Genomic DNA, 7,994 nt, shown 5'->3' on the forward strand with positions numbered 1-7,994 from the left:
TGTCTGCCCAAGAAAGGGTGATTTGGTTGAGGAGGTGTGGCTTCCAGCCATCAGCCCTGCTCTCCAACACCTTGCCCTGACTGCTGGCCCTGCCCCACGGCCCTCCCGGGTTCCCTGGAGCTGACCTCAACCACCTTGCAGCTAAGAGCTTATAGAGCCCTAAGCTTCTTCTGCACTTCCAGATGGCTTGGCCTGTCTGCAGCTTTTAATGCCGGCCAACTTCCTTTTTTTTTCTTACAAATGTAATGTATGCCGGTTGCAAGAAAATGCAACTAATACAAAAGTGTAGTAACTGAAATAAAGAAATGTTCTCTCATTGTCCTCCTTCAGCCCCAATGTCCATTTCCAGAGGTAATCGCTATTAATCCCTTGGGCAATATTGTTACAGGTTTTTTCTGTGCATCTGCAAGACACCCACACACACAGACACACACTCACACCTGTATATCTGTATTAGATACTATTGCACACACACACACCCTTGCACATCTGTATTAGATACTGTTGTGCGCACACACACACATGCACACACACCTGTACATCTGTATTAGATACTGTTGCACACACACACATGCATGCACACACACACACCTGTACATCTGTATTAGATACTGTTGCAAACACACACACACACGCACACCTGTACATCTGTATTAGATACTGTTGCACACACACACATGCATGCACACACACACACCTGTACATCTGTATTAGATACTGTTGCAAACACACACACACACGCACACCTGCACATCTGTATTAGATACTGTTGCAAACACACACACACACGCACACCTGTACATCTGTATTAGATACTGTTGCAAACACACACACACACACACACACGCACATGCACACACCTGTACATCTGTATTAGATACTGTTGCACACACACACGCACACGTGTACACACACACCTGTACATCTGCATTAGATACTGTTGCACACACGCGCACGCGCACACACACACACCTGTACATCTGTATTAGATATTATTTGTGCTGCTGCGATTTTCTTCACCTGGTCGATGCACCTAGCCCAGCCGTTCATGGTTCAGAGCTGCACCCTTCTCTGGAGAATCACCCTCAGCAGCAGTGATGGCCTCCTGCAGCAGTGACTGGGAGCCCATGCCCATTCCGTGGGGCAGCCCCCGCCATTGGCAGAATACGCCCGGCCCCCTGCCTCGAGGTGGGGCAGCTCCACGTTGCCATTCATGCTCTGGAGCTCCCAGCGGGACCAGGTGAGGCTGCACCACGGCAGGGCCTGGCTCCTTTCCCTGCCCTTGTGTGCTCGCCTCCGCCTGTGCAGGCTTCACCTGAGAGCACGTTCCCAGCAAACCCGGCACTAGTTGTAAGTCTGTGATGTAGAAACAGGGATACAGATGCACAGCTACAGAGATATTCTCAGGAAGGAGCCCTGCTTACCCAAGCATCTGGTGGCTTGCTCTTTTCATTTTGCAGCACCCCCGAGGCATCTCCAAATATAAGTTCTTTGTTTTTTTTCACAGCAGCAGAGTTCTCCTGGAATTGATTTCCCATAATTTAGGTAGTCAATAGTCCTATTAATGAGACTGAGTTTATTCATTCATTAAGCAAATGGGCCATGGCCCCTTTTGAAGTACTACTGCATCCCAGGTGCTGCATCCCAGTACTATATAAAGTACTATGCATCCCAGGTGCTGCCTTAGGTACTGGGGTTGCCTCAAATTTTTCTGTCTTGCAAGAAATATGCATATTTGTGTACACATTCAAGCACTTGTGCAAGTGGTTTTGAAGGACAGCTTTTTGGAGGGAGATTTGTGAGTCAACAGGAAACTGCATTTCCAGTTGTAATAGGTCTGTTTTAGAAAATGTTCCTCCTTTGTCTCTCCTGACAGCGCCCTACTGTGTATCTACCTTTCTCTTTCTGACCCCTCCTTTGCAACCTGTCCTCCTGGGTGCCTTCTCACCTGCCCAGTGAGTGCCTGGAAGCCCTGGGGGCGGGGGCACAGGGCTTTCTGCTCGGCTCTTTGCACTCTGGTGCTGCTCTTCCCCTGGGCCGAGTCCTCCCTACCCTCCTGCTTCATCCATACAAATATCTACCAAGGCCTCCTAGACCATCTTTCTCTCCAGTCCCATTTTCCATAGGAGGACACTGGGACTCAGAGAGGGTGACTGTACTAGTCAGGGCTCTCCAGAAAAACAGGACCAATAGGATAGATAGATAGATAGATAGATAGATAGATAGGAAGACAGATGGATAGGAAAATAGGCATACAGACGTAAGAATTGGCGCATGCAGTCTGAAAGACCCAGGAGCTCTGATGTCCAAGGGCAGAAGATGGAAGTCTCAGCTCAGGCGGAGAGAGCGAATCCGCCCTTCATTGTTCCATTTAGTCTCTCAATGATTGGATGATGCCCACCCACACTGAGGAGGGTCAACTGCTCAATCAGTTCACAATTCAAATGGTAATCTCTCACAGAAATAATCTCACACCCAGAAAGGATGTGTTACCAGCTCCAGGCATCCCTTAGCCCAGTCCAGTCGACACATAAAATTAACCGTCACAGTGACCTACTTTTCCAGACCCATGTGTCCAGGTTTCTGCCAAACAGCTCCACTGGGTGCCTCAGAGGCACTTTAAATGCATGATGTCCCAAACCATTCTCTAATCTGTCCTTAAGGTTGCTTTTTCCATTTCATACAATACCCAAGGGAAATGTCCCCTCCCCTTGGACCCCGTCTCTCCCTCCCCCGCATCGGGCGGGGTCCTCCTGCCTGGGCCTCTGATACAGTTCTAAGGCTGTCCCCTTCAGAGTGTCCCTTTGTCCTGCCCTGGCCTGGCCTCAGCCTCTCACTAGCTTGCTCCTCCACTGGCGGAACAGTCCCTCCTCCCTCACAGCCTCCCTGGGGCTCTCGGTAGCGGAACAAGGAAGGTGAGCAGAGCATTGAAGGTGGCCCATCTGACTCAGTCATTCATTCCTCCCAGGTGTGCATGCTGCGTCCCTCAAGCTGCTTGACACGGCTCGGCCACTCCAGGCCTCTCCCTGGCAGCCTCTTCTTCCCTCACACAGCCGCCTCCCTGAGTCTCCGGCACAGCCTGAGCCTTAGTGAGGTTCCCCAGCTCAGCACGGGTGGAGGGGGGGGGGGTGGGCGGGGAGGTGTCAGAGTGGAATGTCTGCATGGTAGAACTGGGTGCCCCCTTATGAGGGGTGCCAGGCAGGTGTGGCGGGAGTGAAGGAGGATGGACAGGGGAGTATCTGCTGGTTCCTAGAGACCCAAGACCCTGGGGGAGGGCGGTGTCACCATGCCACTTGCCTCCAGGCCCCTCATGGGCACAGATAAAGCGTCTCAGAGGCTTTTCAAAGAGCATCACCTTTCTGGAGCACTAAGAGCGTTGGGAGCACATTGGGAGGAGCAGACTGTTGTCCTGGGGTCTCTGGGCCTTTCTGAATAGTTTGTGCCTCTCCGGTCCTGTCACAAGGCTTCCTGCGCAGTGGGCGGGGCATACATGTGTAATAGTGATGGGGCGCTTTTTCACTAGGGAAATGCGTGGCTTTCCTGACGTGGCAAAAGCTGCGGCAGGAGCCTGGCCGGTTTTACTTCTCAGGAGAAGCGGGCGCACGCTGGCGGGATTGCTGGTAAACCTGCTGGGAGGGTGGTGCAGTGGAGATGGATGCCCTCTCCACGGGAAGCCCTAGAATTATGCACGTTTGATCTTACTTATTGACGGTCTAAAGAAATAATTGAGGATGAATGATATATTGTTTGGTCACAGACTTAACTTTAGAAGAGCTATTTATAACAGGAAAAAATTCAAAACAACCCATGAGTCCAGCAATAAGAGACTGGGTAAATAAATCCTGGAATGAATATACAATGAAATTCTATAGCTCTTCAGTTTATTATTGAAGTACATTTTTGATACGGAGAGGGAGTCATAATAAGTAATGAAATTGAGTCATGTTACAAAAATATGTACTCGGAGAAAATTTTTAGAACAAAATGTATATTATACACATTTAAAACACCCAGCGGGCCTTGCTCCTGCAGGTGTGGTCCCAGCCTCGGAGCCTCTGCCTCACCCAGCGGCTTGTCGGAGACAGAGTCTTGCCCAGCACAGCCCGACCCTCCTCAGGGTCATCGGTGTGGGGGACGAGGAGGGAGTTCTAGTTCTCCTTTCTGCTTGATTATCTGTGACACGTGTATATTGTGGGGATAATGAAGAAAAGGAGAGGAGAATGTTCTCTGAAGCGCACAGGTGGGCTTCGTTGTCATCGAACCTCTCTGCTCTTTCGGGTCTGAAAGTGGGGCAGGTGGCCCTGGGCCCCGGCAGCCTGGTTCCTGCTGCCGCTGTCATTTCAGCCTCGTTCCTTCCTGGGTGTGTCACTCCTCCGGGCTGTCTCTTGGCTTAGAGTGGCATTTTCAGAGCCACCGCTGCTCTCACAGGGTCCGCTGCTCCGAGGCGGGCAGAGGTGGAAGGCACTTGGCGCCCTCTGCCCCGGGCATAGACCAGGCCCTTTCGTGAGCCCTGCCACCTGCTGCAGGGTCTTCCCTTGAAGCTTTAGGCTGGTTGGTGGGTTAGGTCATTTCTTTCCCAGGAAGTGATCTGGCTGCTTAAGCATTCTCCTGCCATACCCACGCCAGACACGTTCCTCACCCCTCCTCTCCGCTGGGCAAGGCCGGGAACGGCACCTTTCTACCTTCCTTCTGTCAAGCGGTCAGGCTGTGGCAGGGGCCTGTGGGAAGGACACCGCTCTGGTCCCTGCCTGTCCTGGGGATGTCTCCCTCCAGCCCCAGGGACAGCAGGCAGGTGCTCCGCCTGTGGATGAGAACAGCGGCCTCTCTGCAATACGGCTGCCGTCGGATCCCACATGCAGAGCGAGAGCGTGGCGATCGCTGCCAGCTCCACGTGCATTCACACGGGGCGGGCAATGTTCTCCAAAGTCTCCAAAACAAGCAAGACTTTCATCCCCCTGCAGAGGGGAGACCCAGCCCTGCTGGGCCAGAAGGGACCTGGGTGCTCATGCCACTCCAGTGACGGGAGTGCAGTTGCTAGCACAGCCTGTGATATGGCTTACGGCCCATGTTCACGGTGGCCGTGGTTTCTAAGACCCCAAGAAAGTGCTGAGCCCAGTTACCTGACTTCATTTTCTCGTTCCTTGCTGAGCACTGACCTCCCTTCAGATTTAGGGCCAGCTTTTGGGGGTAGGTTTGGGGACGTGTGGAGAGAACCAAGATTTCTAAGATGGGTTTGCACCTCCAGTAGCCAGCCTGTCACACAGATGGGGAGGTCATGCTGGCTAGACAGCACTTGCAATGGGCCTTTCTCATGCTTTTGCCCATGAATCTCTAGGGAATCCTGGGGAAATGCAGATCCTGGTCTGGGGGTGGGGCGAGGCCAAGTTCATGGTGCCGATGATGTGGCTGCTTTAAGGACACATACTGAACAGCAAGGTGTGGGGGGACATCTGGGCTCAGGAAGGTCTTCCCAGGACAGGGAAGGCTCCATGCTCATGGCTGTGGCTGGAGGGCAGCGAGGCCTGTGGCCCAGGCTCCTGGGGTGGGGATGAGGTCAGAGTTTCTCCCCTGCTCGTCCTCCTCTGTCACTCTGTGGCCTATGCCAGCCTAGGGGACTGCAGGTCCTCACTCCGAGGACCTGGCCCTGCACCGTGGTGCTTCTCAGGGCGGCAACCACCGCCCCCCCCCGCCCCCGCCGCCTCGCCCCCGACATTCACCGGAGCTGAGTGTGCATGGAGCCAGCGCCGCAGAAAGACACAGGGAAAGGCCTGCTGTCTTTCCTAGCACTTTCCTGTGTGTTCCAAAAATGTCCGACAAAAGCAGAGGACACATCAGGATTCCTTGGTGACGCTTCCTCTCTCTTCCTTTATTTTATTGTCTTTTGTTTCCTCCCCCCATTTCTCACCACCCCGCCCCGAGAGCACTATGCTCAGGGCCTGGGTTTCTTTCGCCCTCACAGCCTCAGCGATTGATCCCGCAGGTGATGGCTCACCCTGGGGCTGAACCCCATCCTTCATTAAATACGAGGTGTCATGAGCCCCCAGACCTACTCAGCCACATTCACTCTCCTGATCAGTGCGACCTCCTGCATCTTCACACGCTGTCATAATCCCGGAGCTCCCGTGGAAGGACCCACCCGTGGAAGGCCTCATGGGGCGCTTCCCAGAGGCCTGAGGGGGTGGGTGGCGGGGAGAAGCGACTTCCACAACATCTATGGATGGATAGCATGAGGACAGCCTTGTGCTGGGTCCTGTGGGGTGGGGTGGGGTGGGAGGGTATAGAGTCAAATCAGACCTGAAACTCCCCCACAAGGATTGCCTGTGGGGCAACCGCGAGTACCTGGCTGAAGGCGAGAAGGGGGATGATACAGAGACAACGCCCAAATGGAGGGAGTCACCCTGCCTGAGATCACGGCAGGCTTCATGGAGGAAGCAGCACCTGACTTCCTTGATGAGTTAGAATCGAATGGCTGGAAGGAGAGATGGGCGAGGACACTGGGCTGGAGAAGGGCTGGGACAAAGGCAAGGAGGCCTGCGCCCCTCTGCCCCTAACTTGCCCCACCAGGCCTCACCAGCGGGATCCTAATCCTGACCACTTCTCTCCAACAGGATAAAAGGGCCGGTGGCAGAGGCCCTGGTTTCATTCTCTGATCCCCTCTCTTCCACTCCGACCCCAGGTTCACCAGGGTCCCAAGTCCTTTACCTGTCCATCTCACTGCTACTCAGAAAGCACCATTCTGGTCTTTCTAACACCCTGCAGTCTGCTAATTCTCCGTTACCAGAGGCAGGAGAACCAGGTTAGTGAGGTCTGGAGTGTGGGACCCTTGGGGCAGAGAGGGCGGGGCCTGTAGGGAGGGTCCTTGGGGAGGGGTGGGTCCTGGAGGAGGGGGCATGTCATGAAGGGATAGGGTGGTCCCTGGGGAGGGTGGGTCCTGGAGGAGGAGCATGTCTGTAGGGATGGGGGGTCCCTGGGGAGAGGTGCATCCTGTTGGGAGGGACAGGTGCTGCTGGGAGGGTGGTGATGCCTCCGCTAAGAGAAAGCCAGTGCTCTGGTCCTAGGCCAACGTGCGTGGGTTCGCCCAAGCACCCCCTGGATGCTCCTGAATGGTCCTTCCTGGTCCCTCCCAAGAGTCTGGCATAGTTGCCATCACACCCACACGCTCCCCTGGCGACACCCGGGGTCCTGCCTCTGCCTGGCACCACTGCTTGCAGGGGTGGGCTTCTGCTCAGTGCGCCCCCGAGGACCAGGGCTCTCTGATGCGCAGCTGGGAGCTCTGCGCTCAGACCCTGCTGGCCTTGATGTGGGACCCTTCTCGGGAGGCAGTGCCACCGGGCGGGCAGCGACCTGGGCTGGCTCTGCAGGAAGCACCTGAGGTGACATCTCAGGAGGGTGCCTGTGCGGGTGGGGCTGGGGGACTGAGCTGTACAGGACAGCAGGACAGGGCAGCTGGCGGGGTGGCGGGAAGGAACCAACAGTGGAGGCCAGGTGTGGTGCTGCCTGGCAGGAACGCGGTGTGGCGCTCAGAGGCCATCCACCCTCCAGCCCAGGCCTCAGCCCCCTCCATCTGTCCAGTCTCAGGGATAAGAACGAAAGGCCCAGCAGGAGTCCCAGTGCCCCCCACCCTCCCTGCCCCAGCCGGCTTTATTCTGAGGCAGAGGAGCAGGGACAGCTCGGAGCCAGCTCTGGGCTTCGCTTTGGAGACTCCGTGTGGAGGACAGTGCAGAAGGGAGAGGCTGGAGCAGGCGAGAACGGCCTGGGGTGGAAAGCAGGTGCCTGGGCTACAGGAGGCAAGTGGGGCCTGACCTCTGGCCCAAGGATGACGGCGTGGTGGGGCCCTCGCTCACGAAGGAGGCAAGTGCCCCACAGCCTTCCTGTGCGAAGGATGCACCTGCGGAGACTTGGATGCCTTTACCCGCAGCTTCCTGCGGTCCCTTGTGCTGGGGCCCCAGCAACCCCCCACCCCCCAACCCCCACACACAGACACCAGGAGGGAG

This window comes from Myotis lucifugus, unplaced genomic scaffold (genome assembly GCF_000147115.1).
Source record: "Myotis lucifugus unplaced genomic scaffold, Myoluc2.0 scaffold_343, whole genome shotgun sequence".
In the NCBI taxonomy this organism is placed as follows: domain Eukaryota; kingdom Metazoa; phylum Chordata; class Mammalia; order Chiroptera; family Vespertilionidae; genus Myotis; species Myotis lucifugus.